Source organism: Notolabrus celidotus, chromosome 1 (genome assembly GCF_009762535.1).
Source record: "Notolabrus celidotus isolate fNotCel1 chromosome 1, fNotCel1.pri, whole genome shotgun sequence".
NCBI lineage: Eukaryota > Metazoa > Chordata > Actinopteri > Labriformes > Labridae > Notolabrus > Notolabrus celidotus.
In genome coordinates, this window is record NC_048272.1 from 24,376,487 (window position 1) to 24,394,327 (window position 17,841).

The window sequence follows — 17,841 nt, forward strand, 5'->3', positions numbered from 1 at the left end:
CTCCCTGAACAGCCTGCTTCACCTGCTATTCCTCACATGTCTGCTATGTGGCTCTGTCGCACAGGAAATCACACCACGCTTCCTCTCTCTCTCTTACACCTTCCCTCCCTCACACTCTTCCTTTCCTTTGTCATTCATCCCTCTGATCCATACTTGGTCAACAGGGACACTTTTAGCTCCTTTTTCCTCATGCGGGCCCTTGACATGTCACACTCAGCGTTGATCAAAGATCAGACTGACTGGACATCTCGCAATGAAATATGATATGTGATGGTATTAATGTGAAACACTTCCAGGCATTAATTCATCTCAAACTACGTTTTCAGACACTTTCCCTGCTTGAAATGAATGACAAAGAGGTGTAGTAGGTTTTTTAATCTTACAAATAATAAATTAATTGCTTTAGCACTCAAACAAACAACACAGCAACAGCATGAATACAGTATTAAGGAGTGTTGATGAGTTTTTTAATTGGATGTTAAGAGGAGATTTGTACCAAAATCCCTGGACACCTTGCTGGGCACAAGGTGTAACGTCACGCTGCCGTAGAAAATGGTACAGTGTTAAGAAGAATTAAGTATTAATTACCCTATTAACTACATAGGATTCACTGTCTGTATCGGGTCAGCCTCTTCTGTTGGAGCAGCCTGTGGAATTAACACAGGCCTGCATTAATCCCTGCTTATTTTCCACATCAGCACTGGCGCATCTGAAAAACATGGTCCATCCAGACGTTAATTACATAAAGTTCAGCCATGTGTGTGAGTGCTGGTGTGTGTGTTTGCGTGGATGTGTGTGTAAGGAAGGCCATTTGTTTTCTAGATGACATCAGCGGTGAAACACATTAATCAATTAGTCTTAGGTGATAAACACAAGGAGTGCACCATCACGTTTCACATGGGATTCCCGGGTTTCAAGGTTGTTGTTGTCTGCTGACAAGCTCTGTACACACGCAAACACACACTGTAATGTACACCCACACACACAAACACACAAACACACACTCAGATCTAATTAAAACCATTGTTGTGAATAGATCTGATTCCATTTCAGTGTGGTTAACAGTCTTTCATGGATAAGTAATGAGCTGCTGCAGACCGAGAAAGAACACTTCAACCCTTTGACTCCTCACCTCATCTCCTGGACTGCTGCAAGACTCTTCCTGGAGTAACTACGGTGACTGGTACTGTTTCACTATGACAGTAAAACTGAGAATAAGGGCAGGGTTTCCACGCTACACCTGTCTGTTGTTATCAAACAAGGTTGAGCTCCAGTACATAGACTGGGCAACCTGGTTATGCTAAAGGGGGGAGAACTAACTTCCTAGTTCAACCAAACCGATAGCTGGAATCAAGTGACACACAATGTTTTTCACAACTTACCAGAAGATCCGACCTCCACACTCACTTTCCTCAAAGTGAACTCCTGTTTATTCCTCATCCCATAAAAAGTAGGTATAGTTTCACAAAGTTCGGAGAAGCCTCACAGAGACATAATCAAAGTGTCAGATCTATTACAGATGAATGAGCCTCAGCTGGTCCATATGTCACATGTTACGTCCTGGAGGATCTGCATGCTGATTGGCTATCGCGGACCAATAGATTCGCTGGAGTTTAGATTTTTGAACTCTTGTGATTTATTATTTTTTTTTTTGAACATTTCATTTTTCACGTTTTCTTTTATAACAAGAGCAGTATTGCCAACACCTGGCATTAAACATAACTCTTGTGAATTATTCGCCTGTATGATTTGCTTCATTCTGCGAATGAAATTGTGTCATTCACGCAAATAATTGCAAATATCACACGACCCGACCACCGCCAGACCAGAACTTGTGTCTATTCGAGTCTTTACATTGACTTATATGTAATTCATTTGCTCGAATGATTTTATTTGCATTTGGTGTGAACGCCCCATTAATGTCTTTAAGGTAAATAATCGATAATTTGAGGTCAATAAACAATGTGTGGTTGTGGTCATGCACTCCCCTCACAGGTGTTTTCAATCCCCCCCTGATTAGGGCCTCTGTATGCTGGTCTGGATATGACATCATCAAAGTTTACGCTAACAAGAACACCAAGCCTTTTTTTTGATAATTTTTCCCATCAAAGTAGAAAAAACTAAAGTTAATGATGACTGAATTCCAGTCTTATGTTTTGGACTATCACACTTTCACACTCTATAGCTTGCTATACTGCAACTGAATATCACAGAGACATTGTTACTGTTATAACACCTGTGCTTTTCCTACAACCAAAGGTCAAAATGTCTGCTGTGGAAAAGGTCCATAATCGTGCAAGATGTCCCCACTTTTTGTCAAGAACAATTTGTCCTCGCCCACACACTCATGGGAAGAGGTTCAGCAAGGCAACAGAAGAAAAAACACCTGTGTGGGCGGACTATGTCACATAGAAGGAAAGTGACACTTTGTTTAATGTGCGACCCCTTTTGACCATAACTATGGCGTACAAACTGATAAGTATTAGCTGAGATTCTTCACTGTCTGTTGTTATTTCTGTTTGTTAGAATAGCAGCGTAGCAAGACATGGGTGTTAAATAAAGACAATAGGAAAGAAAAGGAAGCAGAATGAGTGAGTTTGCTCCATTAAGAAGGAAGAGTGTTTCTTATTGGGCCCAGGCACCCTGGGGAGGGACCCTGCTGGGACTGATTGGAGTAAATTTTCCGCCAAGCCATCGACAGCACAGCCGTTGGAAAATAGGAAAATAAAGCGGGACAATCTCCCTCTGTCTATCTGTCTGTCTGTTAGAAGAGATAAAAAGTGTGTGACTCAGCCTGTGTATTTATGTGTGTGTGTGTGTGTGTGTGTGTGTGTGTGTGTGTGTGTGTGTGTGTAGTGCCTCTTCCTTTAACATATTTTCCTCCCTGTGCCTGTCAGAGCAGCAGGGCCACTTTGATCAGAGTGTTATCTGCACCGCTGCGGCCTAATCCGTGTATTTGCTCCGAGTCTTAGCTGGATCACCGCGCTCAAATCAAAGCACTACAGAGTCAGACTGGGAGAGAACGGAGACATGCGGGAACACACACTTTCAGACCCTCGCAGTCATACCGTATGCACACACACTCTGACACATGCTTAAAAACACCAACGGAGGGTGGCGTGCCGCCTCATGTGGTCATCGGTCTCTAGATTGATGCTTACTTGCTGCCTCACAATGAGATCTAAATGCATGAAAAAAAATTAGGAGGATACCTCTGAAACTTATGTTTACCAAGGTAAACAATGCTCAATTTATGGCTGTAGCAAGAGACGAGTTTTGTCTACCTGAAAATGCAAAGTGCTGCTAATTACAACACAACCCACGCTACATTATAAGACAATCAAAGCAAGATTTTCTAGCTCCAAACACTCAACAGTTCCACTCAATTTATACTCTTAGTATCCTAATGACACTTAAATCATCAAACCATCTCCCATTAAAAAGATTACTTTGCTGTAAAAAACAAAAATGCAAAATATCTGCAGCCTTATGAAGATTTAATATACAAGTTACTGGCCATTTCATACTTGTAGCTGTTTGACTGATGACTGCTGATGCTCACTTATTGTTTTAGCAGACATTAACCTCTTCTTCAACCTTGAATTCAACTCTGAACCAGAAAGTTTCATCCTCTGGCTCGTGATGATAGTCTAAATTGAGGCATAAATAAAAGCAACAAAGAAGAAAATCAAGGGTACAGTATTCAGCAGCATAGATTAAAGAGCAATGACTAAAAACAAACTCATTTAGTAAATAGTCTATAAATGTCATAGACGTGTGGCAGTGAAGATTAAAATATCAAACAAATATGCAAAATCATTTCTGAAATGCCCTCTATTTAGTAGATAATCCCCATACCCTTCTGTTTGACCTCCCAAAGGAAGCAATACACACAGGGAGATAGAAAAACAAAGCATAGAGGAAGGAAGCAGAGAGAGTGAGATAATGAAATAACTTATGGAGATGTGCCTCCCTCTTGGGGATAGAGCGAGTGAGTGAGGGAGGTATAGATACAGAGAGAGAGAGAGAGAGAGAGAGAGAGAGAGAGAGAGAGAGAGAGGGGGAGAGATAATTGCTCTGGGCTCATACTACCTTGAGTTCAGGTCGGACCGAGGGCAGGAGATGTTTTATAAGACCTCCTCCTGTTGGACACAAGTTAGTGAAAATATAGACAAGATGGAGGCCATTTCTCGCAGGACGCTGGGGTGAAGTCAGGGATTTTCTGCTTCAGTTAAATATTCAATTTGAGGCAGAGTCTTCCTCTAATTACAAGTTAAATCTTATGCGGTGGAAGGCTTTAACAGGCCTGCTCAAACTTTTTTCAAAGCTGGGAAAATTGACTAAGCAACTTTTAGTAATTCTTTACCAGGGCAACAGTGCTGCACTAAGGTTTCCCACTAATGTAGCTAAAATAACCACTGTGGACCAGCAGTAGAGTCAGTCGTCTTTAGATAAGAAGGTTAAGGTTTGATGCCAGGTCCAGCTGGCCACATGCCAAAGTGTCTTTGGGCAGGATACTGAACCCCAAAACTATGCAAATGGTGTGTGAATGGGATTAATTAATACAGATGGGCACTTTACAAAGCAGCCTCTGTCATCAGTGTATGACTGTGGTGTGAATGGGCGAATGTGACATCTAATATGAAAGTGCTTTGAGTGGTCAGAAGATTAGAGAAAGTGATATATATAGATAATACAGTCCATTTACCCCTTAGTTCTTAAACAGCACAAAATAAAAGCAGAATCAAAACACTGACTGTGAAAGACGTACAAAAATTGACACTGTGCCAAACATTTTCTCTTGGCTTTTTTGTTGCTAGTTATCTTAGCATTCTCTGTTTTTAACCTTATGTCTGCATTACACTGCTGTTGTTTTCAAGTCACCACACTTTGAGGTCTTAAGAAATTTTATTAAAAAATGTAACACAGATAGTTAATGATTGACAGATTCAGGGATTCCCGGCTCTGTTGCATTCAACCCCTTATTCATCAGAATATTGATGACAGCAAGCTAACAGTAATGTTAGCAACTTAAGTCGACAGTCCAAGGCTAACTTTATAATTCCCCTTACTTTTCTGGGTGATCCTGGACAGATGCCGCTTGAACTTTGACTTTGTCCTTGTCTTCTCCCTAAAGGTTTTTTAAAATATTGATTAGGTTGCTCTACTCTTGTTTACTTTTTAATGTGAACTCTTTGAAAGCAAAAAACGTGATCAGTAGCACCGCTTTGGGCACCCTGGCAGGACCTGTTGCTTAGCAAGACATCATGCAAACGCACATGTGGGTGTACATATTTGCCAGCCCTTACTTGAAACTGAATAAAGCCAAAGTTACCGAAACAGAGGTGAGCAGTGCATTTGTAGAGGGTTACTATCAGCTGTGAGATAGAGTCAAAGTAAACTACAGTTTTCATCATACTGAAACAACATGTCAACCAGTGCATTGGTGTGGCTAACTGTTTTATTCCAACATTTTTTTAATTGTATTCTTCATTTTTGGACTCTAGAGATTATACACAGCATCAAATCATTTTTGTTTTTGGACTTTTTTATTGTATCAATTGACAATTCCACCACCGTAGTATATTATTAATTTTAATTTTGTTTGAAATTAGGTACCTAAGAGTAATTAGCGTTGGTAACATGGAATTTGTGGTCATGGCTTTGTCCCATCCAGCCAATAATGTCATTCTGCCATACCTCTTTCAATAATCTTGACACAGTAGAGTTAATTTCAAAAGTTCCATCTAAGCAAAAGTTGTACAAATTTCATTTTAGACACTGAAACATTTGACCAAATGCTGTATTCTTTTAGGGAAAGACAGCTTTACAATTAATTTAAAACAACAGTGATCAAATGGCGATAAAAAATTCCAGTCACACCTGTTGGTAGAAATCCCAAGTGCTTCCAGAAGATGATGAGAGCAGCTCCGAGGAGAACTTTGATGCTGAGATTTCTGATCCCCGTGAGACTTCCATGTTAATAAATGAGATCTCCTGCAAAGCAATACTGCTTTAACCCTATGTATAATGTATGAGGTGGAGGAGAACAGCACTAAAAAGGAGGAATCATCTAGGCACACATAAGTGCCAGAATCCAATCCCGGCTCCATTAGTGCAGGACAAATCCTATACAGTGAGAAGGGGTCTCCATATGTTTCCATGAGGGAGCTCAGAAAGCCATTATGGAAATGAAAGGGGACAAATCACACGATACAGATCACTGGGTAAAGCAGGAACAAAACCATGGTGCGGTATACTTTGGATGGGGGAGGTTCAACAAAAGAAAGCTGAAACCTGCACTGCTTCCTCTGTAGACTTCTAATAAACTCTCACAGGGAGGAGGACAGAGGGAGAATTCCATTAGTTCACATTTGTGTCATCTTCTATCTACAAATTATGCTGTTTTGTTGTTCTGCAGATCAGAGATTACCGCTCTGTCCTTACTTTGTCATCGCGCCGGCATCGTCCATCTGACAGACTAAGGTGTAAAGCAGCAGGGCGTCTTATTTGATCACGTGTCAACTCATTATCACCGTCTCTCCATCTTACACTGAGGCACGAAAACTCATTCTAAGTATGCTCAGAGTCACAACTACTGCAGAAGGTTATGGTGGAAGACAATTTGTCTGTGTTTTCCAATGAGTTAGCATCCCCTCCGAGCGTATGCTCCATCACTGTAGATACAGATCCTTACAAACAATCTCCCAAATGCTAATTGAGGTAATTAAAGCCGCAGCATCCAGAGGAAACAGGTGCAGGTGGCAGACATTATTCATGTCCCCCTTGCCCTTGGAGGTAACCCTCTCAATCTAGCGAGGTAAACAAGACAGACAAGGGTGCACTTTTCTCTGTTTTCTTTGTTAAGGTGAGCACACAAGCAGCTATATTTCCCATGGCATTAGAGTGTCATTGTTACTGTGTACGACAAAAACAGATAAGTAATCGTATAATCTTCCACCTCCATGCCAATATCTTTTCAAACACTCACAATTTCTCCTTATCACAAACTTTCATCAACATTTACACAGGTGTTCTGGAGGGAATGTACTTTCTTCAGTTGCTACACTGTAGTCATGAGTCTAAATATATGACCAGCAGCTCCAGGAACATTCAGTTCCCAAGGAAACACAATGACATAATCAAGAAGACGACAAGCTGCTTGGACACTTGAGGTCTGAAACTTTCTTACACAAAGAAACAGTGAGGTAATTTTCAAAGCTATCATCACCTCCCTACTTGCCTCAAGAAATGTCCCCCAATTTGTAAGGATTTTTATTTTGGGAAATGCAAATGCCCTCGTCCTAAATGTCAGCGTTGACGGCGGTGGGTCTGACATCATTATGGAGGCCTTGTTTGTATCAGATGGTGATTAGATTAATACTCATTAGAGAATATTTGCGTCTCCACACTGCCCCCCAGGCAACAGGATCTATGGCAATTAAAAAATGGAGAAGTGTCATCCTCCATCAGGCCGCAGATGTGTTGGCCCTTGAAGAAAATACGCAGACACCCTGTGATTTCTAATAAACACATGAGCTGAGAATAGAGACTCCCTGATCAAACAGATATTAGATTAAACATACAGTTCCTGATTGAAACCTATAATACCATCAACTTTTCTCTCACTGCTTTTTATTTCCAGCACAAGTTTGTATCTCTACAAAAGATGATACGCAAAATTATCAGATATTGCTACAGGAGTCTAGACTCCTGAATAATTGTAATAATCATGCCTGTTACAATTTCATCAGCCTTGTGCTGTAGGTAGAAATAGAGAATTCATTATGCATTTATTTCCTTTCTGTGCTGGTTTCTTCATGCCCATGTTTTTTTTCTTGGCATGAAAAGGCCTTTCATTTCCTGCTTTCCCCAAATCCATATTGTTGTAATTTCGACTAAAATATGAAAATGGAACTAATTTTAACATTTTCTCCCCTCTCCTTTGCTTCTTGGGAAAGATGGTTATAGTGAAAGCTAAGAAACGAGATACACCATTTTAAAAAAACCCAATTTAGTTCAAACACACTCTTTTGCCTCTGCAGCCTGCATGTCAAGTCTACTATTTGCCTTCAAAAGTGCCTTTAGTAGGCTACTGTATGTAAATGGATCATGAAACTATGCATGCTGTATGTGTGCATTTGATCCTCATTATGTCGTGCTTTCCATCTCCAGAGACGCCTGTGAAAAATAATGATCTTGATGACCGCAGCATAATTAGGGCTCCGAAAGTCACCACTGCCTCAGCGACGCTGTTGCTAACTCTATCATTATAATTGAATATATTCAGGCCTCTTTTTGAATCATTTTGGCCGACGTTTGGTGCTCCATTAGCTATGGGTTATGATCATTACGATAAAAGGAGGTGACTTTAACATGGCCGTGTTCTGAGTGTTTGGCCTAAAGGGATGAACTTCAGAGAATTGTCGCTCTCTCTGAAAGACTAAGGAAAACTTTGTGCTCGGTCTGAGGCGACTTTAATTATGCCCCTCGTAAAGCCCCCCCCTCTCCCCTTTTCAACGGAGGAGTCAAAACTCTGATCTCATCTGTCTGGAAAAAAGGGTCCTCAGATGTTTATCATGGGATGGCTGCTGGGTGCTGCTGCTGCTTTCTGTGAATCAGCTGGTCTCTGTCTGTCTCTTATTCTGTCAGTCTCCCCTTGCTGTCTAATTATCCATTGTGCCAGCCTCTATGCTGTGCATTCCCCTCCGATTTCTACATCTACTCATCTCTCTCGCTCCATGCTTTTTTCCTGTGCAGAACTTGCAAATCAACTGGGCTTTGAAAACTGTGGAGAAGCTGTTGTTAGAAGGATGTAGATTTTGAGACAGAAGCTGGTAAACAGGAAGAAAGAAGACAAAACTTGGTTTACACTTTCATTTTGCATAACTAACAGGGTCAAATATGCACCTGTATCTTTCTCAGTTCCTTTTGTTATTATTACACAAAATGCACCTGGCAGTTGTCTATGCGTAATTAGGAGAACCTCAGATCTCCATTATGTGTTGGTGTTGTGATTTATAGCCTCTTCTTCCCATGAATTTCTTCTTCTGTCGTTATTTCTTTATACTTTTTGCCCTTTCCCCTTTTGTACTGTTCTTCTGTGACAGAGGTGGGTGTCTACTGTTTAGCCTGTGACGACCCCTCAACACCACTAGGTGTTAGGATAAGTCGTTATCTTTATCCATCCTCTTATTTTCTGTATCATTTTATGTACAAACCAAATTCCCCAAAAGCTGGGATGCTTTGTAACATAGAAAAAGAAACATACTTTGATGGGTTACGAAGCATTTATATCCGGTATATGATAGAAAATTTGAAACTTTAATTTAATCGTTTTATGATTTCAATTTTCAATTTGATGCCAGCAACACATTTTTAAAAAGTTGGGCCAGTGGCCATGTTTTACTACTGTGATGCCTCACCTTTTCTTTTAAGAACACTATAATAATAATAATAATAATAATAATTTATAGAATTTATATAGCGCTTTTCTAAGTACTCAAAGTCGCTTAACATAAGGTAAAACTAAAAAAATTTAATAAAAAAAAAACATATACATGAAACAAAACAGGGACAGAGGTGGGGCAGGGGGAGAGGTCAAGTGTTGTATGCTTTTTGGAACAAGTAGGTCTTGAGGTGGTTTTTTGGATTTAAGTGAGTCAGAGTTGAGGATGTTTGGAGGGAGAGAGTTCCAGAGAGTGGAGGCAGCGATGGCAAAGGCTCTGTCCCCCAAGGTGCGGTGCTTGGACTTGGTGATAGGGGACAGGAGGTTGGCATCTGATGATCTGAGGTGGCGAGATGGGAAGTGGCGTTTGAGGAGGTCGGAAAATGAAATGGGGTGATCCCATGTGTAAATGAAGCACATGGTATCAATATTGAAATGTAAAGAACCTGCAGTCTATTGAATAGATGACAGGTCTGGAAATAGACATTTTGTTAAATTTTTTCATAACATACTCACGATTACTTATCTGTTGTTGCTCTCCATCTTCAAACATAACACATTATACAATACTTGTCTTTATAAAAAGGCAGCCCAACCCCACCTCAGTCGTCAGTGAGTTTGTCTTACTTCTGTGCTTCTTTTCTCTGGTCCGCCATGTCTCTCCATCTTCCATCCCTCTGGCAGTGTAGTTGTGAGTGGCGGCTGGCTTCAGTCATTCAGAGAACACCGGCTTCAAGCGGCACTGTCCACTGTTGTAACAAATATTGGCATTCAATTATTCAACCCTGAATATGAGACAATCCCACTTTTTCACATGTAGTTCAAAGTCACAAAAATGTCTCATTCAGGGCAATATGGTAATTGTTTCATTAATGTGCCTTATGGTTAGTTTGGTTTACTGTGACTCAAGCTTCCAAAACTTAACTTTGAAAGGGCCTATGCAAATAGTTGTTTTTGTTAATGACGAAAACAACTTTTATTTTCTATCAGAGGTTATTGTGCAGTCAGGTGGTGAAACAGCTTAGTTTAAAGTGGCAGAAGTTTTTATTGTTGTTATTCTGTAAAGTGCTGTCATTAGCACCTCTCAGATCAATATATGCTTTTAACACAATGTCCATATTCACCTGAGTGCAGGGGACTTTAACAGATGTGTTCCTGAAGTCAAAACGTTCCCAAAAAAGTCACTTGCGATCAACTGCAACTCTTTTTGAAACTACCATCAAATCCTCCATAAAACTGGCTTGGTCAAAGTGATAGCGAGAGAGTGACCTCTAACCAGGCAATTTCATATGCATGAATAATTAAAGGAAAATTTAAGAGGAAAGAAGCTTGGCATGGGGAGACACTGCATGCATTAAGCAGGCATACTGCAGACTGATAGCTATTTTCAAACTGATTTTTGTGCAAGTTGAAGCCTGACTGTTTTATCAAAGCTTTGTTTTTCTTCACTACATTTATTGCTGGCAGTCTTAAGGCAGTGGTTCCCTCTTTCCAGGAGTGAATTAGGTTGAAAGTCAAAGAGGCTCAGGTTGTTGTCAATAGTCATTAAAGCTGGCCACTGGCCCTGGGTTAAGACCTGTCCCACTCTGCTGTCAGGCTCAATACAGAACAGACGCAGGCATCCACATCATTTTTTCTGCAGCTCAAAATTGCCACAGCTTCTAGTAAAAAAAAAAAAAAAAAAAACTTCCTTTGACCAAGCTGAATGTCAAACAGGCTAACAATAATGCATACAAAGCCCTGTTGTTTCTTTCCTCCGATGTGACAGTGATGCTGTCTGCTGGCACAGGAAATGTAGCTAAAAGCTTTGGGTGTCAGGGTATTGTTGAGGAACACAATGTGGGAAAGAAATACATAAAGACTGTGAAAAATTATAAAAATACAAATAAGAAATCATATTTTTGGGTCATGTTGGGAGCACATCGTTGAAATAGCTGTCTCATGGTTTCTTTTGGTTGTTTGGTTGGTCCACCACTTTGGTCCAGCCTAAAACTACTTGATGGATCACATGAGTCCCAGCCATTCATGTTCTCCAGAGGGTGAATCCGAATGACTTTGGTTATCCTGACTTTTCCTCTGGTGCCATTATTTCATTTACATTAATCTTGTAACTTAAATATATAAATACCAAATGGTTTCGTACTGATGGTGATGCTCCCCTTAGTATGGATTTTATTAACTTTGGCTACTTAACTTTGCATCTAATACTATCATCAAGTCTATAACAATACATGATGCTTTCTAGAAAAACAATGAAATACAGCAAAAGTTACCCAACAAATGATGGAGGCCTTATCGGTTCATAGGTGCAACATATAGCCTCACAAAATTTCAATCATGGATGAAAATACAAAAAAATGGTGATGCAAAAATAGTGGGAACAATAAAACAGGAGCCACAGCCTCTGTAGATGAAAAAGGGTCACTCTAGGATGGTTACAGAAACATAAATGACTACACCATTTCTAAACTCAGGTTCTTTAAGTTCATATATAAGTTACCAAAGTTAAGAAGTGAAAGTTTAGAGGGCAGATGTGAGCTGAACTTGTCTAATCAGACCTGCAGACATACGGCAATGATAGGGATCTTTGTACCAGCTCTGAGGTGGGTCTACTGGGCATAACAAGACCTTCCTCCTGCTTCAGCAGATATAATTAGCTCTGGGTTAGGGATGAACCGGCAAACTGTGTTCTTTTAAAGCCTTTTCTTCTTGTGTCCTTCCCCTTCTCTTCCTCCCACCCCCTTTTCTCCTCCACTTTTTCCTCTGAATTGCTGCCAAGCTCTGTTTGCCTCAGTAATTAGGAGCCAGAGCGCGCTTTCACGACTCCATTATGAAAACAGTGAATGCTCCAGTGGTTTATTGATAAAGCATTACACTCTGCTGCAATACTGTATGGAGATGTACAGGGCAGCCTGCAGCCTTTTCATCAGGTGGACCACCGTACAGGCTCCCCCAGTGCCAGATGAAATATCATAATGATATAACAGTGCTATCACACAGCCCATAAAATAATAGTAAATATATAAATAAACAAATACAAACCTGAAATGTTGGAATACAGCACACAAGCTGTATTAGTGAAATTTAATGCAAAAAACAACAACATGCTCTGCCAAATGGAGTAAATGACCACAGGAAAAAATATAGCCAATCTAATCTGTGGCAGAAAGAGACAGTTGAAGAGGTAATTTCGCTCTGCAATATGCGAGGACGGCGGTTTAAATGTGTTGTTGGCGCTCCAATCAGTGTTCCCAGGGTGCCGTGATATTTAAAAGTGACACGGGTGACCCTCCACATTTGCGAGGTGTCATCATGCATCAATCGGCTAGGTGTATATCAAAGCTGCCTGTAATGGTGTGTGCATTGGGATTTATATTTCCAATTAAATCTGCAAATTATATGATTATCCGCTGCACCGTGCCGAGGCCATTTTGGAAACGGATTGTAGTGTTCATTTTGTTTTTCTGCTGAGATAAAAGTGCCAGTGGCAAACCTGCTTGTGCATGAGAATATTAATGTCTGTGGCCTTGTCGCACACTTAAGACAAACGCACACACATAAAAACATACAAACCATCATCCTCCTGCAGAAAAACACAGACATTCTCCTGTGATAAGCTAACAGTTTTGTGTTTTTTTTCTATTTCTGTCAATTAACCTTGTATAGACTATGTAAGTCTGTATTAGCTGAAATCCAGCACTTGCTGCTGACTTTAATTGCCTGTGAAAATGATATCAGACCAAGGATCTGCCTGATAAACCTACATGTCGATCTGTCAGACACGCAGTGCACCCGGGCCTCTCTGACTGCCAATACTGCTCTCTGAAACCATCCCAAGCATGTAGACACACACACACACACACACACACACACACACACACACACACACACACACACACACACACACACACACACACACACACACACTCTCAACCACACATACAGAGATACACACACACAGAGATACACACACACAGAAACACTAGCACTCATCGGATGTGAATTATTGATTTGAACATGTCAGCTAAGAGACAGCGCAGACTGCCACTGTGGGAAAAGGAGGGATATTTTGCTGTTGCTTTATGTGCTCAACTGCCAAGAAAATGTTCAGCCCAAAGTTTCCACTTTCAGACTGTTTACCAAGCGACGCCTAACAATGCCCAAAGACAGAGAGGAGAGCTGCGAGAGTTTATGGATGCAGGGTGAGCCGTACAGTCATGACGGAGGGAAGGTACTGGAAGACTCATGAGACTTAGAGAGTTGGAAAAGAAATAGCGGAAGAGAGACCAAAGAGGAAAAGAGAGAAAGAGGGAAAAGTCAAAACTTTCCCTTACAGGCTATTTGTTTCTGCATCTCTGGGGTGCTATTTTAGCTTCCAATATTTTATCCTGAATAAAATGCTGTGGGAGTATTAACTGAGTTGCCATTTCATTCCCTCTCTTTGTTGAGCATTGCACCAAAAAGAAGAAATAGTTTTGGTTATAATTCGGTAAGGCTGAGGAATATTCAAAAAACAAAATTTTGTTGAATCCTTTTGAGATGCATTTTCAATCAGACTATTTCATTCCAACATCCAATATTCACTATCAGTGTGTATGAATAAACACACACACACACACACACACACACACACACACACACACACACACACACACACACACACACACACACACACACTAAAACACATTCATACCAAATGATCCCTGGCAGGAGAGTAAACCTTGTTAGGATTAACAATTCAGAATACAAAGATATGAGCCCTTCGCCTGTAAAATGGTCTTGTTTCCAAAGATAGACTTATCTGTGTTCTGGTTGCAGAAATTTGAGAAAGTTCAAAGCACCATGTAGAAAATAATATTTGTATTTACTACCTGAAACAGTAGTCTCTCAGAGTTAGTTGTATTATGCTTGGTTGATTTAAAGTACAGAAGACCTGATACTTTCCAAAGTTAAGGTTTACTAAAACCAGTAAAAACTTATCGAACACCTGTAACAAATGAAAAAAAAAGCTATGATCACAACAAAAATATCTTCAGTTTTTTGCCAAAATATGTTCAATCCTGCATGACTGTTTTCTTGTATAGTAGCTTAATAGCAATATTAGCATTTATTTAGAAGTCTGCATAACTAGCAAATCCTAATTACAGGCTGATTCCTTGATTCTGGCTCCTATTTCGTTACTTTAACATTCATGTTCATCAAAACTCTCTGCTATGAAAATGTAAAGGCTGTTTTGGCAGCGTGCACTTAATCACTTTAACTGACACCTACCCTCTGCCAGAGCTTTCAGACAACATAAATAACCATATAGACATACTGTCTGTCTGAGCTAAAAACTCCTCACAGGCAGTTTAACAGCATAGCAAACATGGGTGCACATGGACCCCAAGGAGTGTTAGTTTAAGTCAGGGCACAGTGTTGAGGGGAAACAGTAGGATTTATTCTAATGACTTACAAAATATTATGACTGTTACAAAATATTGTAACATCAGTTGATTTTATTCAGTATTGAATCATTTTCATTTTTTCACTAGGCCCAAAATCCCTGGCACCACTCTTGGTTTAAGTGTCAATTATCAGGTGAAGAGAAAAGCTTCATTCAGAAGTTTTTGTCGAGCAAATCAACACACTTCTTGTTTATGCAGCGTCTGTGATTTATCAAGAAGATCCATGTGACTAAATGAGAAATTGGGGGAGAGAAACAGCTTGCCATCCTTCATGATGATAATCTCCTCCATGCTAATGCACATCTCAATATCCCAGGCAACACGAGTCAGATTGTACTTTCTGACAAGTATGGATTGCATAACAGCATCTGGCTAATCCTCAGCCTACAGGCGCACAAGCATTTCTCCCCTCTAATGAGATTTATTTGCTGCTTTCTTTGGACTTGTTTTTAGCATTACCGTCAGTTTCTGTGGTGAAAGATGTCATTAAAATGTCTTTTTTAGTTTTTGGGTTTCTCCTGATTACCATGGACGCGAGTAAAAGATTAACAAAAATAACAAAGAACATGCAGGTAGATGAGGAGAGATCAAGCAGAGAAGAACAAAGATGTTGTGGTGTATTGCTGGTATGTGGGACCTTTTCATTGCTCCCTAACAAAACAAGGCACTTAATTAATGTGATCTGTGTTGCTGTGATACACCTCCAACAGTAGATGGTATGCAGCTAGCCCTGGATCTCTATAATGGAAGTATAAGGCAGGTATAGGGTAGGTGTGAGCACTCTGACATGTTTTTATTGTTTTGGACTTAGTCCAAGATTTTGGATTAAAAAGAAACAAAGACTTTAAGGTGACATTACTGACTTTCAGCTTTAAAGGTGTTTGAGGTTGTTTACATCAATATTGGATGAAAAGTGTAGGACTCATAGGTCTTTTTTGCCCTTCAGGGAATATCTCTAAAAGAGCGTCTATGTCTGTGTGATTCATTTGATATGAATGTAAACATCACTGAAATAAAGCAGAGAGTCAACACTTAAACCAAAACTGAACTCTCCTCTAAACATTCACTTCTGCTCCAATGTGCAGGAGTTGAAGACAAAAAATAACACAGTTGTACTACTTATGGACTGCTTATTAGAGTTTAAAAGCAAACTGCAGTGTATAGTACTGTGGTTTATTAGCATTTTGGGATAGAGAGTCACGTTCCAAGGTCAGTGTAGTTAGGGAAAAAATTAAGAGTACATGGAACACAGCACCCAATGCACAAAAGGAGAGCAATTATTCCTGCAAACACTGCAATGAGATACGAGTACATAATAACAAATGACTTTTGTTTGACTTTTTGTACTCAAACCTCTCTGGTCATGCAAATGTCAGAGGCATTTTTTAAATGTGCATAAATTACCATTTATTCCCAGCATTTAAAAACTCCTCTATCTTATTACTAAATCCAGCCATCCATCTTAATCATTTCCCAAATTACAGCTTCAAGTAATAGTAGCAATAGTGAGGGCCTTTGTTTCACTAGTTTCATGTCTACCAATTAAACATGATGCTAGAGCCATCAGACTTTAATCTAGCTAGTTTAGATCCTGTTTCAAGACTCAAAATGGGGAAATGACTTGATTCTATTTAAAGAGAAACATATATTCACCAACACCAATAATGGTGCTATTGAACTTGTTACTTTTTTCATGTGTAAAACACATAGGGCCCGATCTACTAAAAGGTTTGCGTGTACAAAAACACGTGCAAACTTGATAGTGCACGCAAAGCTGACGTACTAACCGGGAGCACCGAGGATTGCGTCTGTCAAATGAGCAAAATAGCACTCGCTATCCATTTAGCGTGTTTGCCTACATGAATATGCAGAATACATGTAGATCATCAGAACGCACAAAGTACTGGGTGGAGGAGATGCAAATATAATCATGTAGCACACGCAATGTGAATTATCAAACCTGAAGCAGATAGCGCGCGCAGTGTTTTTGCGTCTATATTTAGCACGTTTGAAAGGCAGGTGCAAACTGGCACAGCGTTACGCACAAATGGCAGTCACAAAAAGGAGCCATGCCATATCACCTATGGAGAAACTCCTTGCAACACTGCATTTTCTTGTAATAAAAAATAATAAAACAACACAAATTCAAAGCAGTTCAGCACCACGGATAGCGACTGCATCATTCTGACACCCACTTTAACTTTTTCAACTAATGAGAGCACAGTAGGTCACTGTATCAACAGCTATAAAGTTTACTAAAATTGGCACAGCGGCCCACATCTTCACATATAAACAAAAAATCAATATGAAGTACTCGGCCTACTCACCACTGTTTGAAGGAGCCTTAAGCTCCGCAGACTTGTCCACGATGTGCTGTATGACAGGAGGGCGCAAACCTCACTGCTGGGTGGTTGACAATGAGCATTTTTGCCAGATCCCTGGCAGAGACTTTTGCTTTGGTATCTGGTCCTTCAAAGAGGTTCTAAAAGAAAGCAGTTGGCCAGGGAAGCTGGGGGCGATGTCCCGACTGTAGTGCTCACTAAGCTTGGTGTAATTCCTCATCTCATGCTTGCAGCAGTGTGTTGGGGTGAATTGCCTCAAACATGTTCACAGTTCTATTTAGGCTGGTCAATCTTTGGGACAGTTGCTGGATGATGATATCAGGCATTAAAAATGTTCACCCGAAAGCGTCAGTGAGGCGACTGTCCTCATCAAAATGACGCCGTACTTTTCTGGCCCTGATTGTTTCAAAACTGCGATTGACTTCCCAATTAAGTTGCTAGAGCAAGACTGGCAGACTTTTGAACTAATTAAATGTGTCCAACATTAGAGATTTTATTTAGGGAAAGTTTTTTCTTTTTTCTTCTTCAGATATCTTCTTTTTATTTCATGGTCAGATCTTCTGTTTATTTCTTACAGCATTCACCTTTTCACAGGCCTCCCAAA

The 17,841-nt window shown here is 40.1% G+C and overlaps 1 long non-coding RNA gene across 1 annotated transcript; it reads right to left on the reverse strand.

Moving 5' to 3' along the window:
• Positions 1-4,931: 4,931 nt before the first annotated feature.
• On the reverse strand, positions 4,932-17,296 carry LOC117818039. The gene is made up of 3 exons (XR_004632287.1): positions 17,223-17,296; positions 10,076-10,197; positions 4,932-5,131 (listed from the first exon to the last, which is right to left on the reverse strand). It is a non-coding gene; the product is annotated as an uncharacterized LOC117818039 (long non-coding RNA).
• Positions 17,297-17,841: the final 545 nt, after the last annotated feature.